A 15,787-nucleotide genomic window follows, 5' to 3' on the forward strand; every position below is an offset into this window, starting at 1 on the left:
AAAGTCAATCAGAAGTTCATAAATGTCCCTTGCCTCCAAGAATTCTGACACGGTCCTTGCATAATGTAATTGTGTAACACTTCTCTGCCATCCCTAGGCCCAATCTTCCTTCAGCTTACAGGAGGGATCTGCTCTGGAAATTAATCAGAGTCTATTTGTAAGGCTGTAAGGTCTGTTGTATACATGACACTGCAAGTCCAAGTAAAAACAAAGAAAATATGAAGGGAAAGATGCTTCAGATCAAATAGCAGGAAACAGAAAAATGCCACTCTTGGGAATCTTATTCTATTTTTATCACCAATGGCAAATATTTCTGTGTTCCTTCTATCCTGCAGGCTCCAAAGCCTAATTTGAACAAGCACTGATTAGTCATATTTGTAACCAAAATTAACAAAATCTGTTATACTATTACCGTATAAATCATGATGCAAAAAAAAAAAAAAAAAAAAGCCGGTTAATTTAAAATTAAGGTTCTATACTTTTTCCAGTTAGACTTCCAAAGATAATAATGATCAACTTCTTCATCTCAGTACTCAACTTATGTGATTACCTACTACCCTCAAAAACATTTTAAAAATAAGCATTTGTGGAGCTTATCTGTGGAATGCAGGTATTCCAATGCAGACCACAGAAAAGCCTATGAAGAAATTAAGACTTCTGTCTCTGGAGCAGGGCTTCATGACACAGAACAATTCAGCCAAAAGGCTATGCACTGAACACCAAAGAGAATCAAAATGTTTAATCATAAAAGACAGGACTGAAAGCAATCTTAGAGTTTATCCCTTTCTCCAAGGCAGAATCAACAATATCTAAAGCAAATACTTGTAGACATTCAGATGTCTAATATGTCTGTTGTATTAAAAAAAAATTAAAAAACACAATTCAACTTATTTTACACAACCACTGAAATAGACATCCTGTTGTCAGTAAAAAAGAGATTACAGACTTAAGAATACCACAATGCAATCATAAAAGTGGTACACGTATCTACACAGAATCTCCTATCATTTGCTCTTCAAAGAAGTAGTCCAAATTTCTGAGCTTTTTTTCTTTTCCTAAGTAATTTTCTCAGTTTAGGGGAAAAAAAAAGGACAACTCAAACAATTAATTCCTCTGTGTGAAATAATGCTTCTTTGCCCAGCCAATCCTTGTTTTGTACTTCTGGTTTCTCAGGCAATTTCTTCTCCTTCCCCTCTCTGGCCTCTCTCAGAACACACTTCCCATCCGTTCTCATCCCTGAACTGCTTTCCTTGACTGTATAAGCAAATCCACAGTATCTTTTTGCTTTTGCTTCTTGATAAGGCTATTTCACAGCTCTTCCTTTATCTTTCTTAAGGGCATTTGTATCTGCCCCACCAGATCCTTTATCCAGTTGCTACAGTTCAGTCATTATTTCATAGAACAATAGAATGAATCCGGTTGGAAGGAACGTTAAAGGTCATCCTCCCTGCCATGGACCCCATGGCACCTTCCACTAACCCCATCCAACCTGGCCTTGAACGCTTCTAGGGATGGGGCAATTTCTCTGGGCAACACATTGCATCACCACTCTCACAGTAAGAAATGCCTTCCTAAGACCTAATCTAAACCTTCCCTCTGCCATCTTAAAGCCATTCCCTCTTGTCCCAGCACTACATGCCCTTGTACAACATCCCTCTCCAGTTTTTCGAAATGCCCCACTTAGGTACTGAAAAGCGCTATTAAGTCTCTCCCCAAAGCCTTCTTGTCTTCAGACATTCTCAATTCTCTCAGACTGTCTTCACAGGAGATGTGCTGATCATCTTAACGAGTGGCCCTGCTCCTTAAGAACTTCAAAGCTCCTGCCTTCTCCCAGTTCCTACCCTTCAAACTCCATTCCCTTTCCATCCATCTAAGTCCAGTTCTAGTTCACTGCTCTCCTCCACATGCTCACCCTTCCATCCATCTGCAATTTCACTTCTTGTCTTTTACGCACTCAAATTAACCTGTATTGTGGATAAGCAGAGAATGGACACCATAAAACTCTTGTCTGTACATCTATCTCATTGCTTAGAACTTTTTAGGAAAGCTCTGTTGTGCACACAGAATTTTTCAACAATAGTGCCAACAATCAGGGAAGTCAGTTAATTTTTTAGACACTAATAATTTGCCCAATTTTCTGAAAGCTTTTCAAATAGCAACTAAATGCACATCCTTAATGTAAAAAGTTATTTCACACTAAAATTCTAAACTCCTTTTCCCAAAGAACAGCAGTGCTCCAATTGCTTGAAAAAAAGGTCAGGAATAATTTTAAAATATTTTTTTCCTCTATCACAACCCTTAGAAGCCAGTGAGCTTTGTTCATTTTAAACATTATTCAGATAATAAGTCAATAAAGGACATTCACTCAACATGGAAGATTTTGGCCCAAATGACTGAAGTTTAGCAAAGTCAGAAGTAAAATCATTGTCTTTAAATAGTACATCAGTAATCAGGAAACAGAGGGGAATGAGTCCTACCTACATGCAAGGAGAAACATGCATTCTTAGTAACTCTGTTAAGCAATGCTTCAAATCCTTGTAACTGCCAAATTTTAACAGGATAAATGAAGTTATGCTATGTTACAGGTTATGCCTCAACATGAGTTTTTAAAAGAAACTTCCAGGAAGAGCCAACCATTACTGAGCATGCTAGCAGAAAAAAAAATCCATTTTCCATTAATTCAAAAGAAAGAAAGAAAAAGAAAATATATCATTCACACAGTAAAAAGCAATTACATCACATTAATTTTAACCAGAAATTTAACAAACATGTCACCAAGCAGATTTTATATTTTCCCTTCAGAAAAAAAAAATAACAACAAAGTTTAAAAAAAATTCAAAGATTTTAGAACTTCACAAAGAACTCCCTATAAGTTCTCACCACAGTCTCATTAGAATCCCATCAAAATGTGTCCTGCTTTTACACTACAAAAAGCAGGTTCCAGATTATTTTTTCTACAGTAATTTTTTTAAGTCAGCTGCTGTACATAGCATCTGGTGAGGGCACTCCAAATTCTTCCTCCTATTCTCATATCCAGAAAGTACATCTGAAGAAAAAGGCAGCACATCTGAACGGAAAATAACGTGAAAGAAATGTGGACAGTCTTATTAAGTCATAAGACTTGAACACAAAATTTCAGAGACAGAGTATTTGCAATCTCATCCTTTCTGAGGTCAACACAGAGGAAAGACTAAGTTCAAACATGAGAGATAGAGATTGCATTATCACAGACATATGTTTATTATTCAGTGAGCTTGAGGGAAGAAAAAGGAAGAAAAAAGGTTAGTTTTACAAAAACAAGCATAGAAATATTAAGAAATGTTAGAGTTGCTTATACCTATATTATACCTATATTTTAGCTCCTTGTGCATTGTGATAGTCATTGATTAAATGATCATATACCATTTCTTGTTATTCACAGGATCACCGCCCCATATATGGCACATGACATATACATCATGAAACACAAACTTACAAAGTAAAAGGAGGCGCTTTAGGTGGAACTTAACACTTTCCCACTAAGGAATTTGAATACATTAATAATTAAACAGTTAATAAAACCAGTTCACTGAGAAGTTTCACATTCAAGACATCTTTTGCCAAAAATTGACATTTATGAAAAACAACTCTTCTTAAAAACAATCAAAACCAAAACCAGAAAAACCAAAATAAACTAACAAAAAACCTCCACAAATGTACTCTCGCAGAAAATCTGCACACGACAGAAAGGAAATAAGTTAATAAGACTAAAGTGCTACTTATTCTGCCTGTTCCATAATGTACTCACAGCCCCTGAGCCACGCTTTGAGCATGATACAAAAAGCCATAGGGGAACAAAAAAGTTCAAGAACTTTTGTGCTTGATACAATTACGCATTTGGGCTTACATCCCCGAAGCAATTTTATGGCTAGGAATGCACTTACTACACCTCAGAACAGCCTTGCTTCACTATCTTCACAGTCTTAGAGGAGCCTGACAAGTGACTGACATCACAGTGGTCTGACCACTGGGTGTAGAGGTGGGCATTCAAGCGCTCTACATCAAGTGCCAGATCTTTATCTTTTTATGTGGTCAAGAGCCAGAGCTTTATCCCCAAGAATCCCAACCCAATGCTTAGGATACTTTCCAATAAGAAGTAGCAATCCTGGAGAGTAAGAGTAACATTTTGTATCTCTGTGTTCAATATTGTAGCCAACATTTAATTACATGGGCGATTTGAGTAAATGACATATCCTGATTTCTCTTCTACCTGATAAACTTCAAGAAACAGATATTGATTCTTTTTTAGGTTCTCAGGACAGGCAGTCTGTTTTTTTCCAATTGTTGGCATAATCAGAAGAGTTGAAATTTAATAGATATTTAAGGCCTTCAGTGAAAACCCATTCTATACTTCTTAGGGCTTCAGAAGGAGAAACAATGTTCACAAGTTGATGTGAAGAACACACATGACCACAAGTAAGGCCAACAAAAACAATGCTATGAACTTCCTAAGAGCTGTAAAGTAACTTTAAAAATCTGAAGAGTAAAGCATATCACAATAGATAAGATTTATAAGCTTTTAAAATTCACTATTTTGATTCCATTTCAGTCTTTCATCTATAAAACTGAAGAAATATTTTACAGATGTGCAAAAAAAAAAAAGCTCGCTGAAGTCTGCAAAGCACCTTGTTTTGAGATAACTCTACAAATTAAAATATGAAAACACTTCAGCCTTCCTGAAGGAGTGGAATTTGCACAGCAGGTAATAAGGCAACAGGCAACACACTGAATGGTAAGTATATAAGAGCGGTCAGCTGGCATTTCACATGCACTGGATGAAGCACTAAACTGGGGCTGCAAGGGTAGGGTTGAATACTGTGGTGCAGTTAAGGGCCTAGCTTCTCAGTCTGCTGTTTCTTTATAGGACTCCCTTATTTTGCAGCCTAGGACTTTCTGATACTGTTCCTCTAAAATGCATTGCACGTCTACACATACTCACTGCTACAAAAACCAGAGCACTTCAAACCAAACCACAGCAATAAAATGAAAAAATTAATTATCTACTCATATAAAAAGAATCTGAGATCTCTCATTACTTACACTTAAAACCAATACAAATTCTAAAGGCCATACAATTAACTTTTTCTAGAATTTTTTATGACTTCAACATGAAAACTGGTCTTGGATATTTACATTCTTTTGAAGTTATTTGTGTAGACCAAGTAATCACCTTAAAATACAGTATCAACAACCATATTCAATCTGACTGGAATCCATTTTAGTTTCCACATACAGTTGGGCCAAAATCCTTTCTTCCCTCCCTTTTTGATGGGGAGATTTTCCAAGGTTAACAGCAGGGACAGGAAGTGAAACTTCCAATCACAGGTCCTGAACGCAATTTCCTTACACATGGGGTGTCATACATGTCAATGTAAAGCACTTCTTTCACACCTTTTGGAGGTCAGGATCAGCAACTAAGAATTACAATTGCAATACAAAGAAAATAAAAATACAAATGTAGATTAATTATATTAAGGACTTTGCAATTGTTAAACACTTGTTTTCTTAATTTCAAGAATACTTTCTTTTTTATTATTAAAAGGGATCATTATTGTACAGAGTTATTAGCAACAATACAACAGGTATAACCAATTTCAAGCATTTCCTTGCAGGTGTCTCTGCAACTGAGTGTTCATGACTGCTGATGTTTCAAAATCAGATGCTAACCTAACCTGAACTACTTCTAATAAAGGCAAATGAAAAACAAGATAAAAAATAAGTGATATGATACTGAAATGGTCATTCTTTCAAATGTTAAATATTTTTAGTGTTTTGTAATACTAAATAGCCACCCTAATGCCAGATGACCCACCTCACACCTACCAGTCAACAAATTCTAAAGCTATCACTACTCATATTTTTCTGATTAAGTATTCCCATAGTTGTTATCCAAATTGCACACATTCATAAATATTACACACTCCTTTAACATAATTTCTAGAAATCATAAAGTTGTGAATTCGAAGACTTGATTTCTTTCCTAGGTCTAGATATTCAGAATAAAGGTATATTTTTTTCTCTCTAGTTACAGTATTTATCCAGAAACGTCATATGCCTTGTGCAATTTTTAAGAAATATTAATATAAATGCAATATAATCAGTTTAACAGTTTGTAATGTAATAGATCTGAAAGTCCAGTTGCCAATGAATACATAAAAATAGGAATAGGATCTCTAGCTTAAATAAATTCAGATTTTTCACCTAATATCCTCCAAAATATAGCTTATTTATATTGCATAGGACTATATACATGAAACACTTAGGATTAAAATTGTATTACCTTAATAATCACACAACAACACAAACAAAACTCTTCTGTCCTAAGGAAATTACTATCTATGGCCTTGATTCTTCAAGAAGAGTTGTATGAACATTTATCTACATGGAGTCTCAAGCATAAGGTTTCATGGGGTACCTGTGCTCTTATGTAGAACAGCAATTTTCAAAAGGGCTTAGGTATATAATTTTGCTTCTCTGATCTGTCTGTTGCTTCTAAGTCAAAACTTAAGCATTGCAAATTTAAAAAAAAAAATATTTTACTGGCATGTCTGCTTCTGTGTCTTGATTTTTTAAAAGTATAAAACCAGCTTGTATCAACAGCAAAAGACTTCAGGAGGAGATTTTTATTGGAGTAACTTTAGGTAAAATGTTCAAGAAGTTGAGAGGAAAAAAAAACCTGTGCAGAGGAAGTAAACTCAAAATGCACAAAGCAGGCAAAAGTACAAAATAAAATGTAGAAATAAGCATTTTTCTCTTTTTGATAAAGTAATAGTTACAACTAGCCTCTTGAGAATAATTAATTTTGTATTTCTATAACATCAATAAAATAAATACATTGTCCTTAAGCAGCTAGCTGTTGTGATAAACAACAGAACCAGCAGAAGCTCCTAACATCAGGAGAAAAGTACTATGAAAGTGGCACAGGCCTACTCCACACATGCACACACACTCTCTCAAATATGCTAAAACATGCAACTCAAAAGAAAAATAAGTCCTCTTATAAATATTTCAACTTTAAATATTTCTTTTAAACTATAAAAACTGCGATCAAGCAACTAATTCAAACTTAATCACATATGGCTTGTAAGAACAAACTCAAAAAACTAATTAAAAATGAAAATAGACAACACCTTATATTTCCCTTTATAAATACAAGTATTTTTCATTCCAGAAAAGTGCATCCGTTCTGATTAAAAAAAAAAAAAAAAAAAAGGGTGCTGTAAAACACAACCACAGAGCCCTGGCAAGATAAATTTGACAGGAACTGTGTAACTACAGTAGCTCATTTCCTGCTCATATCTAGAATACTTAAAGCAACCTTCCTTAAATGAAAAATCAGTCAGAAAAGTTCACTACTCTTAGCTCAACAAACACATTCTTCTTAGAACAGCAGCTGCATGAAACATAGACACGCAAGAAACGCTAGGGCTGTAATGTCACTTCCTGATGATGAAAACTACTCAAGAACTACAACTACTTCTGCACAGTCCTTTCTTTCCTGTGAACCAGAGTTACACTCGGTCTCCACGCACACTACGGGGCAAAAGCAAACGGCAATTCTGCTGTTACACACCGAGGTGGGGACAGTTAGAGACGACTAGTGGCTCCCTCTGCATTTCACAAAGTTTAAAAATAAAAAGCTGCTTTTTTGAACTGTAAATGGTTCCTCTCCACGCACGTAGGCCTGAGGCCCTGTTGCAAACAGTGTCTAACAGGACCAGGCAGCACAAAGACAGGAATGGGAGATTAGTGGGAGGAAGGGAGGCCAGGATTGGGGCTCAGCAGGATCTTCTGGCTTTTTAAAATTCAAACTGCTCCTTGACCAATACAAATCACGGACACGCTACTGACTACTACACGGATTTACAGCATTAAAAACACGCCTTCTACGTGACAGCTATATTAACTTCACCCTTTTAAACATGTATCAGGGCACGCGGGAGGCACGATAGCAGAGTTTAATTTACAAGACTCTGCACAAAATGCACCAGAAAGTTACTTTATTAGATATAGTAACCATATATTATAACAGCAAATCTATCTGAATAACTAAAAACCTTGCTGAAAATTTAACAAATTATGTAATATCAATAATCGTTTGCCACTAACAAAATTCCTCTCTACAAGGATGGAAACTTTGTATCTTAAAATTTCCTTCAGCTATGTAATTTTCGTAGAAGTATTTTTAAGAATATAGTTCACAGGGTGTTTGTTGAAATGTGCCTGAGCTTTTAGCAACACTTACAACTCTACCACTTATAAGTCCAAGATTTACTTTATTGTAAACCAGCTACTATTTATTTATAAAGACCTGAGAATAATAACAGTCATTTTCAAAACACAGTTGACCTGTAAAAATGATGCCCAATTACATATTCAAACATCATGGACACAAACAGCCAATAATAACCTCGGGATCTCAAAGTGATCAAGACAAGAAAAGATTACACTTTTAAAGCTTTCCTCACATGTCACTTAAATAAATTTACATATGATTCTGAAGTACTTTGGTTAAGATCTCATCTTCACCTTGGTCCCTTAAATATCATAAACACAGCACTTTACACACAACCCCTTGCCTATATTCCGTTTGCTAGAAACAGAAAATGGCATTCCTTCCTTTAACATATATTCCTGTAGCGTATACAGAACACAGACACCAAAATTGTGTGGAGTACCTGATACAATATGCTTGGCTATTTGTATGTCCTGGGTCTGCAGGTGTCCGTGTTGTGTCAATCATCCTTCAAGCACTATTTTATGCTATAAATATACTAAGTAATTAACATACTAATCAATAATGTTATTTAGAAATGAACCGTCTGCAGATTATAAAACCAAGGCATTTAAACTTTTTAATGTTCAGAACACACTTGGTTAGAAGAATAAGGTAATGGTAAAGACAAGTGGCATTTTTGTTTCTGAGTATTTACATTGTCTCTCCTTCCCTATGCCTCCACTTACTCCTGCCCCACTTCAGAGAGCTGTCTGCTCTGGGACCCTCCTTCCTTGCCCTAGATGAAGTTGTAAATATGGGAAAGGATCAGTGCACATTTGCGACTAATTGTATTGTTTCCTCCTCCTCCTGCTGCTCTTTTCGGGTTGAGGCCTGTCACTGAGCAGCCGCTTCGCCTTTCTAATCCCCGAGCTGGAGTAAAGGCGCTGGCCGGCGGGCCTGCGCCCTCCGCCGGGCCTGGGCCTCCCGGCAGCCCGGCACGAACCAACCTCCTCCGCCAAACCCGACCGAGCAGGAAGGGGGACTGCGAAATAAACACCTCCGGTTGCCACTTACTCCCCTCTACCCCAGATAACAGCTAAATCCCCTCTGCTCCTGGCAGAGCTGGGCCGCTGGGCTGAGAGGCCCGGCCCGCTGCTGGAGAGGGCAGGGAGGGGAAGGGGAGACAAGGAGGGGGGGGATTACCTGAGCAAATCGGCGTCTGAATCCAACGAGAATCCGAGAGAGGGGGAGAGAAATCCGCCCCCCTCCCTCCTCAGAGGAGCCGCCGCCGCCGCCGCTGGGCCGCCGCCGCCGCCGCGGAGCAGGAGGAGGAGGGGAGATAATATAACAACAATAATCCGGGCCGGGAGGGGGGCTGGCTCCTCTTCCGTCTCCTCCTCAGTGCAGCGAACATGTAGAGCCGGGGGGTGTGCGGCCGAGGCAAATCCCTTCCCCCCGAGCCTGCTTCACAACATCAACAGGGGCCGGGCCGCGCCGCGCCGAACCGGTTCCGAGCCGCGCTCCGAGCCGGGGAGAGCGGAGGGTGGCCGAGGGGCAGCGCTGGCAAGGGGCCGCCGCCGCCGCCGCTCCCTCCGAGAGTGCGAGCGCAGGAGGGCGGGGAGGGGCGGCCTGGGCACGGTGAGTCGGTACCGAGCGGGGGGGCAGAGGGAGAGAAGGGCGAGGAGGAGGAGGAGGAGGAGGGGGGGGGAAGGATCCTGTGTGTGTCTCTCTCGCTCCCTCTCAGAACAAAATGCCGACCGGAAGTGCAGCGGCAGGAATGACTCCCTCCACCGGCGCCAAACACCAGCAACCTCCCCCTTCCCTCCTCCTCGCCCGATCGCTCCCTCGCTCCACCAGCGCCGCTTCCGCCGCTGCAGCTGGAGGGGCTCCCTTGCCTCGCCTCTCCCGGTAGAGCCTCCCCTGCGTAGCTCCTCTCCCTTCCACATCCCTCCGGCTGCTGCAGGACCTTCTCTTTTTTTTTTTCCTTTTTTTATTTTCCCCCTCCTCCCTGCCTTTTGGTGCGCGGAACGAGACCGAAGTTTACGCTTAAGCCTGCGCTGAGGATTTGTGAAGAAGGGATTCTCTTGGAAAAAGAATACATGTTTTGGTGTTTATTTTTTTGTCCTGCCTAAGCATGGTAGAGAGGACGAGGAGGAGGACTGCAAAAGGCGGCCTCGCAGGAGGCAGACGTGGAAAGAGCCCTTAAACTGAACCCTCAAAGGCGGCAGCCCCTGCAGGTGGGACACTCGCTGGAGTTACTGTTGCCGCTCATGCCCTTTCTCTGTGGATGTGAGAGGCCGCGCCGCAGGAACAGAAACACCCGCTGCTCAAAGCATTGCCGGGGCGAGGGATTTCCAGATGGATATACGGAACGGGAGTGACTTTCAAAAATGGGCTTTTTGGACGAGCACTGGGGAACTGATGTTCAGGTGAAATGTCCTTCGCTGGAGGCTGAGGCTTCACCGCCACCAGATTTGCGGGAAATATTTTAATTGTGTGTTGTGAAGGAATGTTTGGAGAAAGAGCATGCCCTAATCTGAAAGACTTTCTGGTGTTCCTCTGTACAGGTAAAACTGAATAATCATAGCGCAGGATAATAATGAAGAAGCATTTATGTCCCATGAATTAACTATGTCTTTTAGTACTCACTTAATGTCGTTTTGCTGCTCAGTACTTGGACAAAATTCCTTTCATTTCTAGAGGAAGCAGTGCTTGTCTGTCGACTTCAGGAATCAGCTGGACACAGCTGTAAATACCCTGTGACATATAAACACACCCTTTCAGCGCTGGATGAATGTTACTTGCACAAAGGGATAAAATCTTACACCAGTGCACCTGATCTCTCCAATGCTTAGGATATTTTGAGTAGTGCTCTGTCTTTAATACAGATTTCAAATGCCTCTCTTACGCTTAAACTACTACAAAATTCGTAATTTTGGGTGAATCAAAGTTTGGTTTATAAGTGTATATGTTTTTGGTTAAAAGCACAGAAATTAAGACAGCACTGGAAAACACGATAATTCAGTAGTAGAAATACTATTATTCTAATGGCACATATTAACAGAGACAGAGTAAACTGGGTTCTGAAAAAAATGTATTACAGACCTTTGTTCCAAGTTAATATAAAAGGCCCCAATACTAAAATTGCTTATGCATTTATAACTTGAAGTTATCAATTTGAAATAAAGGTAAATAATCGGTCTTGCAAATTGTGTCCTTACGTCTTTGCGCTTAATTTAATACATTGCAACTCTGTAACTTAAGGGGAAAACTATTTACGTTCTCTTGGAAATAAAATATAATTTAAGGAACTACCTATCTGGAGTTCACCTAGCATATATATGTGTACTTATACATCTATGAATTTCCAGGAAAATGTAATTCTAAAATTACAAAGCTCAGGAATACTATTTCAATCTACTTCTAAGTTATTGTTACCAATTCATGTAAATTGAGTCTTTCTGTGATTTTAGTAATACATTTAAATAATTCTTTTTTTTCTTAGTTGGTGAAAATAAAATACAGAACATTGAAATTTTAATTATCAAATGCCAAATATGTTTAGGTTTTATGGTCTGGCACAACTCCTATTTGATTGTGGTTTCAGTGAGAATATCACTAGACCATTTAATGTTTTCAAAATACCATTCAACTAAAAGAACTTGTAGAAATGTCTGTTTTACTTGAGTACTATGCCGTATTACCTGCACAAGAGAACAACTAATTTAAGCCATTAGTTCTTTTAGAAGGTGGTGTGTAACACACATGGGCAAATCAGGATTTTATTTTCCATAAGGGAAATTAAATACTTTTATTCCACTTTTTAAGATGAAAGATCGAATTCTTTGACTTCATTCAGACAAGCGGTTCCTTGTATTCTGCTTCAAAAGCTCACTCACAACAATCTGTTGCAGAATGGATGTTCACTATATTCCTAAAGCACTTTAGTATGCACAGGGTTCATGTCATTATGCCTGAAATGTCCAGAAGTGATAAATCAAGTATTTCAGATTACCTGATAACTACTGCAAAAGCCTTTAAACCTTATTTCTGTTCCAGGCCTTAGTCATGGGGTGGGGATAGCCCTAATCTGTATGGGAGGAGTTATGCAGCCATGCAACCATGACTGTAGCACACTAAGGAGCATACGCTGCATGAACAAAGCTGGTTGCAGTATGGAGAAGGGCAGAGCTCTCTGAATTCCCCTGACAAATCCACACCTATGTAGTCCAGAAAATAAACTGCAAGTTTCAGGATAAAGCTTTAGAACCTAATCCTGCTCCATTTGATGTTAAGGGCGAATGCATCTTTTGCCCAAAACAAATGACTGAGTTCCCATAAATTTAAGCTATTTATCCAGTCTGTTACTCTCAGATTAGTTTTTTTGTTCTTCAAAGCAAATTTTAATTCAAAAGGCAGGAATTAAAGATCTTCATGGAAAGAGTACTCATATAATTTTCACAAAATATATGGAAAGCTGTAGGTATGTCTCTTGCTGCTGTTTACAACTGCTGCTGCTTTGTACTGAGATAAACTTTATAAATGCTAAGATAGTATTGCTGAAAGTAGAGAAGGGACCTCTTTTGCCCTCTTCACTCTGATGTTAACTTCCCTGACTGCTACATGTTGTTATTCAGCTTCATAAATTATGGACAGCATGTAATACTGGAGTAAAAAATACACCTGGAACCAATGTTTTCTTAGCTATGATTGTTGTAATTTGATTTTTTTTCTGTAGAATTAATGGATGCAGAATTCATTAGAATTCATTCTATAGAATTAATGAAAAATGCATTGTTTTTTACCATTTTTGTCTCTTTAAGGGCCAGTATAACATTCAAGTACCTGTCATTTTAAGTTGTTTACTTGTCATTTTAAGTTGTTGTGATACACAAACACTGTGCATTCTTTTTACCTCTTACTGTGCATTCTTTTTACCTCTTAGTAATTTACAGGTATGTATATTACCCATATTACAGTATATGTATTTCTAGGTAGATTTTTAAAATAATAAGGATATGTCAGTAAAATAAATTTTTTAAATCATGACTGTATATTTTATATATTCTCTCAATAACTGGGAAGAACTTTCCTATAAAAAGTGCTAGCTTGTTATCTGAATACAGTAACACAATCATTAGCTATCATCCTAAATTTAAGTACTCTATAAGAAGTACTAATAGAAGTACTATTAGAAGTACTCTATTAAGTACTCTATTAGAATCTGGTGTTAAGGCTGTACTACACAAGGATTAAGAATTTCATAATGTCTGCTGTATGACAAGTAATACAAAGTTATATTCTTTGCATTGCCTTTAGTTCACAGGAACAAATAATAGCATTATGTAACTAATTGTCTGGGGAATATTCACTGTGGAAAATAAGCAACCTAAATATGAAACTCACAGTGGTACAGGTTAAATAAAAAGCCAAAGAAGCCTGAGGAGTCAAATATTTGTATGGCTACTTGCTTTAAGATTACAGCTTCATGGAGACTACTGATTTTTATTTATTTCTCCTGGTAAACCAGATGGAGGTAATATTTTTTCCTTCTTCTAATTATTTAGCTTAATTGACTAACAAGAATTTAATATGAAATTAAATGTACGTTTTCATTTTAAGTGACAAACTTGCATTATCTCTACCATGTTAAGAATGAGCTTCTGTTTGTACATAATATGAATTCTATGGCAGGCATATTTATTGAATTGTAAAATAATGTTTCTATGGAAAAAAAATGACAAGACAAAATTCTGGTACTTTCATTTGAATGTTAAAATAAACTCTTGATTATGCAAAGTACTAGGGATTCTGAATAAAGTTAAAATAAAGACAAAACATATAATTTAGACTATAAAACATACATAATAATAAGACACATTATATAATTGAAAAAAGGCCAATGATAGACTGCTGGACAAGTAGACTGTCTCAGGGCCATAAAAACAGACCTAACATAAAACATAAAAACATAAAAACATAAAAAAAAAAACACCATAAAAACAGACCTAACAGAAGCTGATTTTTTAGGGAAGATAAATGATCAGTTACACACTGTTAGTTATATTCTTTAGGCTCTTTTCTCACAATTGCTGAACTTCAGAAAGGAAGCAGGTATCATTCCTGATACCTATTGTGATTTCCCATAATTTTTGTGGGTTTTTTTGGTTTGGTTGGGGTTTTTTTCTTTTGTTATTTGTTTGATTAGTTTTTGGGGTTTTTTTTGGTTTTGGGTTTTTTTGGGGGAGGGAAGGTTGATTTTTTTGATCATAATTTGAGCATTATATAACTCTATCCTCTCAATTGTCTTGGTTTGTCTAGGCACTGGGAGGACAACTTACTGTCATGTTAGTCACATAATACTGTTCAATTTCCTACAAGACTGTTGTTGAGGCCCACTATGGAAAATTTTAAGACAGAAATATAAAAACATTCAGGCTTTTTTTTTTTTTTCTACACTTTTTAAGAAGTAAAGCTAAATGAATACAGAACTTCACAGGCCAGCAAATAAATGTGGACGTTAATTTTCTAGCAAAAGACAGAAGTTAAAAATTTGCCTTAAGGGCTGTTGAATTCAGCTCTGTATTCAGAAAGTCATACTTGTATATATTAAAAAAATTTGAGAATATCATAACATGCCGTGCCATTCAATTTTTAATGAACTTGCTGGAAAAGGAAGATTTAAAACAGATATGCTTATCTATATAGCGTATGTTAAAAGAAGTGTCTTGGGCTCAGGCCTTTAAGAACTGCTTCCTTGGAAGAGAGAACTTTTCAGTTTTTCGGAAGTGTTAATTATCCTCAGCCAAAGCATGAAATGGCTACATATAAATATCAGGTTAAACATGCCTGGGACTGTTCTCTGGCATTGGAGCTTGTAGCCACCTAATATTCCATGGTTTACCCAGGATAGTCACATGCATGTTTTGCCCATTGAGAATGGTTCATAACTAACACTAATGCCTAAATTGTGCACAGGAATTGTCTGGGAAAGTGCAAGCTGGCATGCTTTGAGCCTGTGCCAAGGACTGTTCGAACACTTTAATGTGCAATTTTTAGACAGATTATTTCCAATGTCCATGCATGTTCCATTTATGTTGCATTTTATAGAAATACCTACAGCAATCTTCTCAAAATGACTTGGCAAAAGGAAGGTAAGAAGAAATTGTAGTTCCCCATCTAGGGATAAATCTCATTCACATTTCTAATTATTTCTTTATTTAAGCAATTAATGATCTTATATTTATCCAGAAACGTGATAAAACAAAGTTGTTTGAAATTTGGCTATCAGTTGAGATATTTGTTCATATGAAGACATTTTAAAAAGTCCTACACAGTGTCTAAATCGGACTTCTAACCTGTAGCAGATGTCCCTCTTGGTTTAGATATCCTGTGGCCTTTATGAAAGGATGTTACAGTGAGACTGGGAGGAGAAAACATATAGTGCAATAAAATGAAATAAGCACAAGTAACTTTTGCACTCCTTTGGGTTATGGCTGTCAACATCAATTTGTAATGAAAATTACTTCT

General features: G+C 37.6%; 1 protein-coding gene and 1 long non-coding RNA gene across 5 annotated transcripts in view; one reads left to right on the plus strand and one right to left on the minus strand.

The window, feature by feature from the left end:
• The window catches only part of NIPBL (NIPBL cohesin loading factor), a 151,795-nt gene extending 141,902 nt beyond the window's left edge, over positions 1-9,893 (minus strand). For all 4 annotated transcript variants that reach the window (XM_054004299.1, XM_054004301.1, XM_054004297.1 and 1 more), the window contains exon 1: positions 9,461-9,893. The gene's annotated coding sequence lies outside the window, so the exon portion shown is untranslated. The remainder of the gene's footprint in view (positions 1-9,460) is intronic.
• A 32-nt stretch (positions 9,894-9,925) lies between these two features.
• Positions 9,926-14,059, plus strand: LOC128822555 (uncharacterized). The gene is made up of 2 exons (XR_008441488.1): positions 9,926-10,824; positions 13,577-14,059. It is a non-coding gene; the product is annotated as an uncharacterized LOC128822555 (long non-coding RNA).
• Positions 14,060-15,787: the final 1,728 nt, after the last annotated feature.

This window comes from Vidua macroura, chromosome Z, assembly GCF_024509145.1.
Source record: "Vidua macroura isolate BioBank_ID:100142 chromosome Z, ASM2450914v1, whole genome shotgun sequence".
NCBI lineage: Eukaryota > Metazoa > Chordata > Aves > Passeriformes > Viduidae > Vidua > Vidua macroura.